At 35.0% G+C, this 12,927-nt stretch overlaps 1 pseudogene; it reads left to right on the forward strand.

The window, feature by feature from the left end:
• The window catches only part of LOC127231372 (olfactory receptor 1537-like), a 43,925-nt pseudogene extending 32,052 nt beyond the window's left edge, over positions 1-11,873 (forward strand).
• The last annotated feature ends 1,054 nt before the right edge of the window (positions 11,874-12,927 follow it).

Raw genomic sequence — 12,927 nt, forward strand, 5'->3', positions numbered from 1 at the left:
AACCTTATATATTAAACATTATCCTTTCTCAAATGTACAATGGATTGATATTTAGTGTGCCCACAATGTTTGTTACCCACTTCTGTATTCTAACTGTCGATTATTCTAATCATCATTTCATGTAAAGCCCTGACATCATTACCAGTGATACTCTAGGACTTATTTTTTCTTAGCATCTTGAAGGCACGAGTTGCTCTATTTCTATGGATTTCCTCATTAGATATGCTTCATATTATTGGAGTCTACAATGAGTGTCATTTTCTGTGTAATTTGTTTTCTTTGGCATGTATCATACTTTTTCAGGCTGTAGCCTGTCTCTGTGATTAATTTCTTATTGTGGCTCATATGGAATTACAGGAATTTGTGAAGTAGAACGTTGTATTTAACACTGCATGGACAGCTGGTGTGTTTCTTCTGATATGATCATTCCTTTACAAAGTTTTCTTTTTCCTTTTCGTGTGTGTGTGTGTGTGTGTGTGTGTGTGTGTGTGTGTGTTTCTACATGTCTTTCATCCCTGTGCAAATGTACTTAGCATAAAAGATACTTGAGTGTATGGTAAATTTATTTTTTCTATTTTAAAAAACTGTCAAATCCATATTAGGAAGGGACTAGGCCCTGCCCCAAATGATGTAACAGACTTTGATGATCCTCCTTGAGATTATCAAAGTGAGAATGTGGAATGTCTCACCCTACCTTGGGAGCAGGATGGAATGGGACTGGAGGGGGTCTGTGGGGAGCTTGGGAAGATGGGAAGGAGAGGGAACTGGGATTGATATATAAAATAAGATTGTTTCTAATTTCAATAAATAAAAAAAAGTACTGTCAAACCATTTTGCTAAAAATTCTTTACTCTGTGGTTCCCAGTCCCACTTGATACATCTACAACATCAACGGCCCAGAGAACATTGAGGAAGGAAGGAAGAAAGAAAACATTGTAATATCCAAGGGGCAGGCGGTTGGGTGCAAGGAAATCTCTTCTGTATTTGACAGGGAAGCTGCACCTTTAACATCTCATTTTTATACGACCTAAATGGGAAATTCACATTGACAATTTCAGCTGACATGCTGACATGGATAAGGGAAATGGGGAAATATCATGAGGTATATGCCTAGATGAAAAGCTACAGATAAATAATGACTAATTGAAACAGGAGGAATTAGGATTTTAGAGGGGTGAGCCACCTTAGAATTCATCCACTGAAAAGGTTTCTTCTGTAAACATGTATACATATAATACTAAAGTGATCCAAGATCTAGCATTTTACACACACACACATGCACATGCATACATATATGTGTGTGTGTATGTGTGTGTGTGTGTCCAGAATAATTTTAAGAAAGGGCATGAATTTTAAAGAAAGTTGGGAACTACAGGAGGAATTAGTGTTGGGGGAGAGAAGAATAGAAATGATGCAAATATTTTGCTCTTGTATGAAGTTCTCAAAAATGAAATTTAATAGAATAAATAATAGAAAAATAAAAATAGAAACAGAATAAAAATTAGAAAAGAATAGGAAAAATAACGACAACTTACTATCTTCAGTCTTTCCAGTGTATTTTGTCAGGTCTTCAAGGGTGCAATTAAAGAACCAAAGGAAGTAAAAGAGATACAAAAGAATTAGAATTTAGTTTTCTTTCTTGACAATAAGATATTATGCATCAAATATCATAACCACTCCTCCAGAAAGTTTCTACAATTGATGAAGCATCTAACCGAAGTATCAGGATACAAAATTAACAAATCAAATTGCAAACACTTTTTATAGATGAATAGCAAATACACTGAAAAAGAAATTACATAAAGAAACCCACTCATCACAACCTCAAAAAAAAAAAAAAAAGAAAAAAGAAAGAAAGGAAGGAAGAAAGAAAGAAAGAAAGGAAGGAAGGAAGGAAGGAAGGAAGGAAGGAAAAAGGAAGAAAGGAAAGAAATCAGACAAGAATCCCCATGGCTGAAAGTGAAAGATTTATTTCTATAGTGAAATATTGAAATTTATGAGTAAATAAATCAAAGAAGGAATTACAATTTGCAAGACCCTCCATGGTCATAATCTGCTGAAATTCATTTTTTGAAAGAGCATCCTACTGAAAACCATTTACAGATTCAATGCAGTACCAATCCCTATGACATTGTCACAGAGATAGAAAAACAAGTTTAGAATTCATCAGGAATAACATAGGATACAAGATAGCCAAAGCAATCCTGAATAAAAAAAAAATAGTACTGAAGTAAATAACAAGCCTGGTTTTAAGTTACACCGCAGATCCACAGAAAAAAGGAAAGCTTCCATTGTTTATGTAAAGTGTGCAATGATTCAATCAAACTATTGTGAAAATCTTGTATTCTATTTTATCATTTTTGTTATTTACTTCTAATAGATATTAGCATACTATATATTTTCTACAGATTGAACCATATTTATTGTTTTTGTTCATGAGTAAAGATAGTTTTATTTTTGCTTTCTACTATGATGCCTTTAAATTTCATTTAGCTTTCTGATTGCCCAACAGAAAATTCTAGGATAATAGAACTAAAGTGATAAGAAAAAACTTGTCCTGTTGATCGTCTTAAGTGGAAAGCCTTTCTTTGTGTATACTGCTCATATTTTAACAAAAATAAAAAATAAAATAAACATTTTTTTTCTTCAATGGAGACAGTATCACAATCAAAACATGAGATGTTCTTGGAATTCTAAATCATGGGTTGTGAGGAACTTGGTAAAACCAATAACCACTCTTAAAGCATAGGTAAAATTTATGTAAACTATTATGTGATGGTTTGTTTTGTTGATTCATCTTTTTCAGGACTGCCTATTCTCTGAACAAAGAAGGGGCTTTCAGACCTCTTTTGCCCCTGATCCTTATCTTGCTAGCAATCTACATGGTTGGAATGATGAAAAACCAGGGCATATATCATTTTTGCTTCTGTGCTTTTGCTGTTGCAGAATGTCATTTGCTGGGACAATGTCATGTGACCACTGTGTTCATATCTGAAATAATTTGCTTCATGGTATAACCATGTCCTATTAAGTGTGTTCCTGGATGGTAACTGCAATGTATGGTATGGACTTACCCTGTGCCACAATTTATACTATTTTCCTGCTAAGATTTCTTTTGTGTAAGACAGATACAATAAACCATTTTTCAGTGGTCTTTTGCTGTTATGATAACTCCCTTGCTCTAGTATTTTCACCAAGGGTTTTTATCATTCTCTAGTGGATTTAATATCATTTTCTGATATCTGATCATTCTTAGCTCTTATATCATCATCATTGTCAGCATGTTGCAAGTCCTACTGAAAGCAGATCCAAAGCTTCCAGCTCCAAAATTTTCCACATTTTTGCTGTTGCTGTTTTATGTTGTTAGCATTCATGTGTCTCCAGTTGTTTCCAAGCATTTCTACAGACAAAGGGAAAGTATTATGTGTTTTATACACTGGTTGTGCCTATGCTGAATCTCAGAGCCTACAGCCTGAGAAATAAGTCAATATTGCCAACCAAAACTTAAAACAACTTGTTTCTTGTTTCCTATAAACAAAGAAAAGTGTCCTCTGTGTTTTACACAATCTTTGTGCCCCTGCTGAACCCTATGATCTAAGGGACCTCTGACAGTGGAACCAGGGAATATCCCTGGTGCACAAAAGGACTTTTGGAGCACATTCCCCATGGAGAGATACTCCCTTAACCTAGAGACAGGGGGGAGGCCCTAGTCCCTACTCTAAATGACTAGACAGATTTTGTTGACCCTTTCAGGAAGACATCACCCTCCCTGTGGAATGGGGGGTGGGTAAAGGGATGGGAGTATGGTTGGGGAGCATGGGAGGGAGGGAAGGAGAGAGAGTGGGAATTGGGATGGATATGTAAAATAAGAAAAAAAAATAAAGGAAAGATGTGAGATACAGGTAGATGAGTATCTTTAGATTAATACCTGGAAATCACTCCTCTCTGGGATATCCCAGGGTCATTTCACCCATGGTAACTTTTATCACCTCTTAAAAATTCTTCAGCATTCTCTATATGGATGGTTCTATCTCTGGTATTTTCCTGGATCATTTTAGACATTTCACATTTATGTTAATCAATGAATTAATACATGTATGTACTTTGATTTAGTTGTCTTAATATTTATTTTAGCTGGAATTCTATACAACTTATATTAACAAAGAAAACTCAAATATGTGTCTGGATTGACTAAACTAAGCAATTAGAATATAAGAATTTCCATTCTACTGGTTAATAAGGAAATTATAATCCACATGAAGGACATTAAAATGAGTAAGTAGGTCTGCATCCACTATTCATATTTGCTGGTGATTCAATATGGCTACATATATTTCTGACATACTTAGCTCCTGTCATTCACTTTTTTATGTATTTTATATAACCAAGTCCATTTAAATGAAAACAAATATTTATAGACAAATATTTGGGAATTTGGGCATTGTTCTTTCCAAACTACTTCCTGCTGGTAAGGGGTGCTGTCATGGGGGATTCTAAGAAGATGCAGAAATCCTGGCTGCAGTCTGTAAGGATGCTTTGTCCAACTGTTTGAGTTTAGGATCACCTGGTACTCTGTTTCAGTCAGTCTGGCTTGATCAGACCACATTAGTCTGGAAGGAATCCACAGCTTTTCATGTTCTGTGGAAACAAAAATAGAAATCCTTTTCCCCAGTAACTTGTCCTTGAACTTAAATTTTGGAGTCAAAGCATTTTTTATTTAATTTATTACTTTACATGTCGATCCCAGTTCCCTCTCCCTTTAATGAGAACTATACCCTCTTTTTATGAAGCAGAGAGCATACTAAATATATTCTACTCTCCTTTCCCAATTAGCACCTTATTGTTGTTTTACAAAACAGGAAGGAATTTAAGTATCTTACTCCTATTTGGATGTAATCAGTTTCTTTACTAAGACTCTATAGCTCTTGATGGCATCTTTTAATTGGCACCCTAGTCCCCACTTCTCTTGGTATTCTCATATTAGTCTTATTTGACATCTTTGGGGATTTGTTTAAAATGCTATTTTATTTATTATAGCTTGGGTGGGCAGAAAGCTGTTTTTATTCAATTCCACGTATGATGATTTTGGAACTATCTGCCACATTTGGGAGATATCAATCAGAGTAAGGAAGTTTGAGTTCTTTTAATTGTTTACCTTGCCCTTTAATACTTTTTCCTTTTGAGGAAAATATTTTTAGTAAATTCCTTTATTTACAGTAATATTTTAGTGATCTCAGATACATTTATGAAGTCTATACTTTAAAAAGAGTTAGGAATCCTACTGCTGACTACATTACACACTTGAGTACCCCTAGGGAATACGGATTAATTCTGGCTCTTGATTTCCCCAGAGATGAAACTTGAGGAGTGAGACTCTAGAGGGAGATAACTTCCACTATTTTTTCCACAACCAATCTCTTGTTATCTGTGCCCAGCTTATAAAATGTTAGTAAGAACTGATCTTGTAGTAGAATAAAAAATAAACTGAGGAATAGTGCCTGAACAGATAATTCTGTATACTCTCCTTCTCACATGCTCAAGATCATTTTTGTTCATTGAATAAAGGAGAAGAAAAGCACCAAACACTGGCAGGGAGGGAAGAGAAGTATGTCCAGATACAAGTCCTTGGCTGCCAAAAACCTTAGAATCTTTTACTCTGTTCTATGTTCTCATGTAAATAGACATGTTTGAATTTTATATCTTAAGACTTGTTTTCATTCTAAAATCCTCCCTTTTAAAAATAAGATTGATAGTACAGTATTATTAATGTTTTAATTTAAAATTATTTTGGTAATTTCACACATGAAAACTGTATTTACATTACTTCAAACATTCTCTCTTTGCTCTACTACTTCTGTTCTAATACTCAACTACTCTCAAAATAGTAACTACTTCCTTAATTATTGTTCTACACATTTGAAAATTTAGATCTCTATTAGTAGGCTGTTTAAGAAGAATTAGGAGTTGTGACTTTTTAGTAGAGATATGGCCTTGTTGAAGGATGTCTGTCATTAGTCTACTTCTCTCTCTCTCTCTCTCTCTCTCTATATATATATATATATATATATATATATATATATATATATATGTTATAACCAAGTCCATAAGTCCATTTAAATGAAAACAAACATTTATAGACATTATTTGGGAATTTGGGCATTGTTCTTTCCAAACTACTTCCTGCTGGTAAGGGGTGCTGTCATGGGGGATTCGAAGAAGATACAGAAATCCTGGCTGTAGTCTGCAAGGCTGCTTTGTCCAGCTGTTTTGAATGTAGGATCACCTGGTACTCTGTTTCAGGTGGTCTGGCTTGATCAACCCACATTAGTCTGGAAGGAATCCACATCTTTTCATTTTCTGTGGAAACAAAAATAGAAATCCTTTTCCCCAGTAACTTGTCCTTGAACTTAAATTTTGGAGTCAAAGCATTTTTTTATTTAATTTATTATTTGCATGTTGATCGCAGTTCCCTCTCCCTCTCTGCCTCCCTTCCTCTCTCCCTTCCTTCCTCCCTCCCTCCTTCCCTCTCTTTTACCCTCTCTGCCCTCTCACATGCACTCTAACTACCCTCCCCTCCCATCCCCCCACCCCACTTCCATATGTAGGGGAATGCCATCCAGTTGGGGTCATGTAGATCTGACAGGACATGTGAAGTAGGGACTAGGGCTTCTCTCCTGTCTCTAGGTTAAGGCAGTTATACCTCCATGGGGGATGTGTTCGCAAAGTCCTTTTGTGCACCAGGGATACATCCTAGTTCCACTGTCTGAGGTCCCTCAGACTGCTCAGTCCTTCTGGCTGAGACCCATATTCAGGTGGGCCTGAGTCAGTCCCATGCTGGCTTCCCAGCTATCAGTCTGGTGGCCCCTTAGCTCCTCCTTGTTCAAGTAAGCTGTCTCTATGTGTTTCTGCAGCCTGGTTTTGTCCTCTCCATCTGCATCTGGGTTCTAGTTCTACTCAGTGTTTATGTACGGGTGTTTGCTCCTGTTTCCAATAGGTATTAGATGAGGGCTCCATGGATAAGTTAGTTGTTGATCTCACTCTCCGGGAGGGGCATTTATAGTAGCCTTTCCATGGATGCTCAAATTTTTAGTTGGCAGCAGTCATATAGTTCTCCAGACCTTCTTTGTGTTCAATTTTATCTTCAAACCAATATTGGTTCCCTCTTTTATGTTCTCTCTCTCTCTCCCCTTTCTGTATATTAACATGCTGCTCTCAGCTACTGCCCCAGTGACATGCCTGTCTGCCTATCTACCTGATGCCATATTAGGACCATGATGAGCACTGAGTAATCCTATAGGAGTATAATCAAATCACCAAGTAAATTCTTGCTTCTGTAAGTTGTTTGGTCATGATGTTTCTTCACAGCAATAGAACAGATAACTGATTACAACTCTTTATCTATGCATGTGGTCTTAAGAGATTTTCTCCATATCTTTTTGTCATTTAACCTGAGAACAGTTAAGATTCAGACTTCTAGATTTGCACAGCTTCTCCAATTCCCTACAATATAACGTCACAACAAGCACTTCTGTGTACACTAATTTAAACACAGACAGTGTGTTTTTTTAATAGTCATTTTGAAGTTGTTTATTAACTTAGCTTATTGAATGATTTTTATTTTATATATTCAAGTCATGGCATTAATTACTACAAATGTAACTTAATGTGGAAGAAAATGTGGTTTATGGCTTATAATATTAAAAATATAGTTAATAATTGTTAACTCAACATATGAAGCATAAAAAAATGCACATCAAATGTACCATGTCCTTTGTGTACATTATGACCTCCAGTTTATTGTTTCCATGGGATGCCCAAGTGTGTAAGTGATCAGGTCTATCATTCTTTTTCCTTTTTTTGGGGGGGGGCTTTCCCCCTTACATTGGTTTGTTTTGTTCAAATTCAAAGGTTTAGTTTTTTTTTATTTATTTTTTTTTGTCTTACAATATTTTCTTGCATTTTATAATTTTAAATGAATGATTGGCAATGCATCAAATAGGGAAATGTTAACAATTGAACTGTCACTTGTATTTCTTGGGAGAGAGAAAATCAGTTTTCTCCAAAAGAATGACCCTAGGGATATTAACCACTCCAGAACAGACCTCATGTTGAAGAGCAGTTGATGAACATATAATGGACTCCACAATTTTCTTGTGTGTGTGTGTGTGTGATGGGAGATGTCATTCTGTAAATATGTTTCTCATACTGGTTAATGAATAAAGCACTGTTGGCCAATATGAAAGCAAGAGAAGACGGACTAGGAGACAAGGAGGAAAGAGGAAGTAGTAAGGAGGAGTGAAGATGGAGAGACCTTGGAGAGCACAAGGCCAGCCCATTCCCCGGAAAGATGAAAGCACGTGGAAATATGTAGATTAACAGAAATGGGTTAATACTTAAGACAGAACTAGCTTATAAACAAGTACCTGGCCAAGAGGATTATATCAAATACAGAGTCTCAGTGTGTTAATTGGGGCTGGCGTGGCAGCAGGACAAGACCAGCAGCGGGGGTGAAAAACCTACTCCTTTTGTGTGTGTGTGTGTGTGTGTGTGTTTCTCTCTCTGTCTCTGTGTGTATATGTGTGTGTACATCTTATTTGGTTACATTCTGATAGTTTTATGGGGGCCTGCTTGTGGCTTTATTTTGTTTGCCTGGTTTTGGAAGGTTTATTGTTATGTTATTCTTGTTTTTATTGAGAAAGAACTAAAATTTTCTTGGGGAAGATATGGAAGCACTTGGGTGAATAAGAATATGATACATTTTTTCCAAAATTTTACATAATGAAAATATTTTGTTTTGTTTGTGTTTTAAGATGGTGCTTGTTTGTTAGAATGAATTGCTTCATTTTATAAATTTCTAATTCTTAAAATATTTATTTAAAAAATTATTGAACACAAAACTTTTCTCTAACAACAACAACAAAAATTATGTTCTATTGGATAAGACCATAACAGCAAAGCTTAAAGGTAGAATGAGATTTATACATGTGGGTATGCTCACATGTGTCTGCCATGTCATATGTTACTTGAATAAAAAGGAAAGAATGCTTTCTTTTTATCTTCCTCTAAAATAACTTTGTTGACATCATCACCTGAATAAGGAATAGCATCATAGTGGCCAAAGGACCTTATAAATACATATTTATTCCTGTATCTTTTTTGCTTACCTATGTTGGTGTACAGTATTAAATTCTGAAGAGCAGATTATCTGTTTTCTTTATCTTTCTATCCTGAAGGTCACAGGAAACGGTATGTGTTAACACTTTTAATTTGTTTTATTATTTGTCCATATTAACATCACAACAATATCTACTTGAATTATTATCAGCAAATAAGTATTCATTACAAGTTACAAAATATACAGCAATTTTAGAGTCATCCAAATTATCGTTATGATGCTTGTAGAAGACAGAATTAAATAAGCAAAACTAAAATATAACTTGTTAAGAACTTACACATTAAAATCAGATATTACTAAAACCTATAATGGTTATAAGAACAAAGGAAGAGAAAATGCATATATACATAATCAATGAGTTCACAGTCTCAGATATTTCAGGTGACACAGTTCTTTATTTTAATGTATTCGTAAGGATATTCTGTGTAGCATCATGCTGAAATTTAATATATGGTATTGTGTAATGGAAACTATTTGGTGGTGATTATCATGTCAAATATTCTTACAAAAAAATAGAGACAAGCATGAGATACAAATTGCTCAAGAAAACTTGGGGAGGAGATCAATGCATGAGTTATATTATATTTTACTTGTGCTGATGAGATGAACATTTACAAAGTTTAAATTGGTGTAATCATATATGCTAAATATGTTTGGTTCAAAGCTCTCAATTTACTAGTAATAAAAAATTCCATTAAACATTTTCTGGTTTTCTTATGATTTATTCATATTTAAGATGTATTTGACAATGGGAGCCTAAGATAAGAAATGCAAAGTCAGTATTGAGGAACTCTCCAGCAAGGACAATGGCATTCAATCTTTAAGGAAACACAAGCAGAGATGAACAGAAGGCAATGGAATTCAGCAAGCTTGCTATAACGTTAATTACATTTAATAGTTATCTTTAATCAATTCTGGATTTTCTATATGTTTAATGATATTTATATATTAGTAGATATTTTGTCTTCTTGATTTCTAACCTACTAACTTCTAATTTCATTTTTTTCACACTAATTTTCTCAGCCAATTATCTGGATTAAAGTAAAGAGGTAGATATTTGTCTTATTCATTATTTGAATGTAAATATTTTATTTGTTCACTATTAACTAGTTTGGCTATGGATATCTTATGTTTAATATTTTTACTTCACCACATGTAAAATATTTTTAACCAAAAGAGCAGTGCTATTATTAAGACATGAGAAATACTTACACTAAACAGGGGGTGTTAGAATGGTTTGCTTGTGGGAGTAAATAGATGCTAGTACACATAATTCTTTTATATATATTTTTCATATTTTACATATAGATCCCAGTTCCCTCTCCCTCCCTCCCTCTCTCGGTCCCTCCCATGCCCTACCACCTCCCACCCTTCCTATCCTACCCCCACTTCACAAGGAGGGTGATGCCTTCCAGGTGGGATCAACAAAATCTGTCAAGTCATTGGGAATAGGCACTAGGTCCTCCCTCATGCCTCTAGGTTAAGGGAGTATCCCTTCATGGGGAATGTGCTTCCAAAATACTTTTGAGTACACATAATTCTTATGACAAAGTCACCAGAATGTAATCATCACTATATTTATTACTTTGCATATCTACTTTTTGTAGGACAACAAATATTCTCTCTGCTTAGAGAGAAAAGAGGATGACAGAGGATTGGAGATACCTGAAAATATTTGAATTCTGTTTCAAAATTCATTGAGTAATAGAAGAATAGGTACTCAAATTTTTCTTCTATATAAAAATGTCTTCTTACATAGAATTATCAAAGGGTAATTTGCTTTGAAAGAAGCAAATCAAACCATGGTCACTGAGTTTATCCTCACTGGCTTAACAGAGAATCCATATTTCCAGTTTCCCCTATTCCTCATCTTCCTAGGAGTCTATTTGCTTACAGTTGTGGGAAACCTGGGCATGATCATCTTGATTCTGCAATGCCAATGTATTATTTACTCAGCAGTCTGTCCTTTATAGACTGCTGTCAGTCCATTGTCGTTACTCCTAAAATGCTGGTGAAATTTGTGACTAAGAATGTTATCCCTACCCAGAATGCATTGCTCAGTTCTATTTCTTCTGTGCTTTTGATGTTGCAGAATGTCACAGATTGGCTGTAATTGCATATGACCACTATGTGGCTAGCTCTAACCCTTTGCTTTACAATGTAATCATGTCCTATCAAGTCTGTTTGTGGATGGTAGCTGGGGTATATGGTTTGAGCTTACTAAGTGCCACTGTTCACACTGTCTTCCTGCTAAGACTGCTTTTCTCTAAGGCTAATATAATAAACCATTACTTCCGAGAGCATTTCCCATTACTAGAGCTCTCAATTAGGTACTAGCACTTTCATTCTGTGTATTTAACATTGTTCTACCAGCTGTAACAATCTTTAGTTCTTACACCTTCATCATTGTCAGCATCGTCCACATTCAATCTGCTGGGGGCAGATCCAAGGCCTCCAGCACCTGCAGCTCCCACATCTTGGCTGTTGCTGTTTTCTTTGGTTCTACAGCTCCCATGTATCTTCAGCCATCATCATTCAGCTTTTTAGGTCAAAATAAATTGTCATCTGTGTTTATACCATTGTTGTTCCTATGTTGAATCCCATGATCTGCAGTCAAAGAAACAAAGATTTCAAAATACCCCTAAAAAAGTTAATACAGAAGACAAGTTTCAACAAAACAAAGAATAGTTTTCATTAGTAATAGAGCATAACTTCTGGAATTTGGGGAGGATATAGTCTACAAACTGGAATTAATAACACCAGGTATGAGTATTGTTGGTACATGATTATTTTGGAAAAGTCCCAAAGGTAAAAGTGGATTCTCCCCTTTCTACCCATGGATAAGTTTTACTTTCTTTTATACATAGCTCATTCACAGATAGCAACCTATATCACTTCTGAAAATTCTAAAGCCCTTTTTGAGGTTGTTTATATTTGCAAATATGAATCCACCTCTGCTTAGGGAAGCCTCCCATCACTTATATTAAGTTGGGAATACATAAATTTCTTCAATATTCCTTTGTGGTCTCAATGTTTTGTAGATGACTTCCTTGATCAATTGACAAATGATTCAAAAAATACCTTTGCAATTCTGTAAGTTAAGGAATTTTAATAATATAAGTTATGCAATAAGAGTATTGTTTAACACTAATTATTGAAAAGAATACAGTACTATATTAGTGTACTTGTAGGCAGAGGACAGGTTTTATCATACTCTACCCACAAGGTATTTGCACTGTTTTAACTATTAGCAATTGTAAACAGGAAGGGAGGATTTATGGTTTTTATGGTTATTTGTACGTTATTCTTCACACTGCTGTATAACTCAATTCCCTGTAATTCTATATTCATATTTCTTCTTTTTGTCTTCCTCTTTTATTTATTCTGTGTGTCCTTCACTTCATTAATCTTTATTGTATTCATTTTCTGTTCCTGCATCTCTGCCCTTTGCTTTTACAACCCTCCATACAGATAAAATTTAAGAGAAAAAAAGAAAAGGGGAAAATCTTGTCATGGAAGCTCTAGTGTGTCATAGTGAGTCATGCAGTAAATGCTTTTGATCCATATATCTTTACTTGTGGAAAAACAATGATATGGTTCATATTTCTTTTTATTGTAGAGTTATGGTATTTTTTTAACCTTTCTGAGTTTCAGACTCCGAAGCTATATTTTTTCCACTATCCCATTTCTTGTATCATGATTCACATGGGAATAAACTAAAAATAGAAAATATTTTATGACTCATGATCAGT

Source organism: Phodopus roborovskii, unplaced genomic scaffold (genome assembly GCF_943737965.1).
Source record: "Phodopus roborovskii unplaced genomic scaffold, PHOROB, whole genome shotgun sequence".
Lineage (NCBI taxonomy): Eukaryota > Metazoa > Chordata > Mammalia > Rodentia > Cricetidae > Phodopus > Phodopus roborovskii.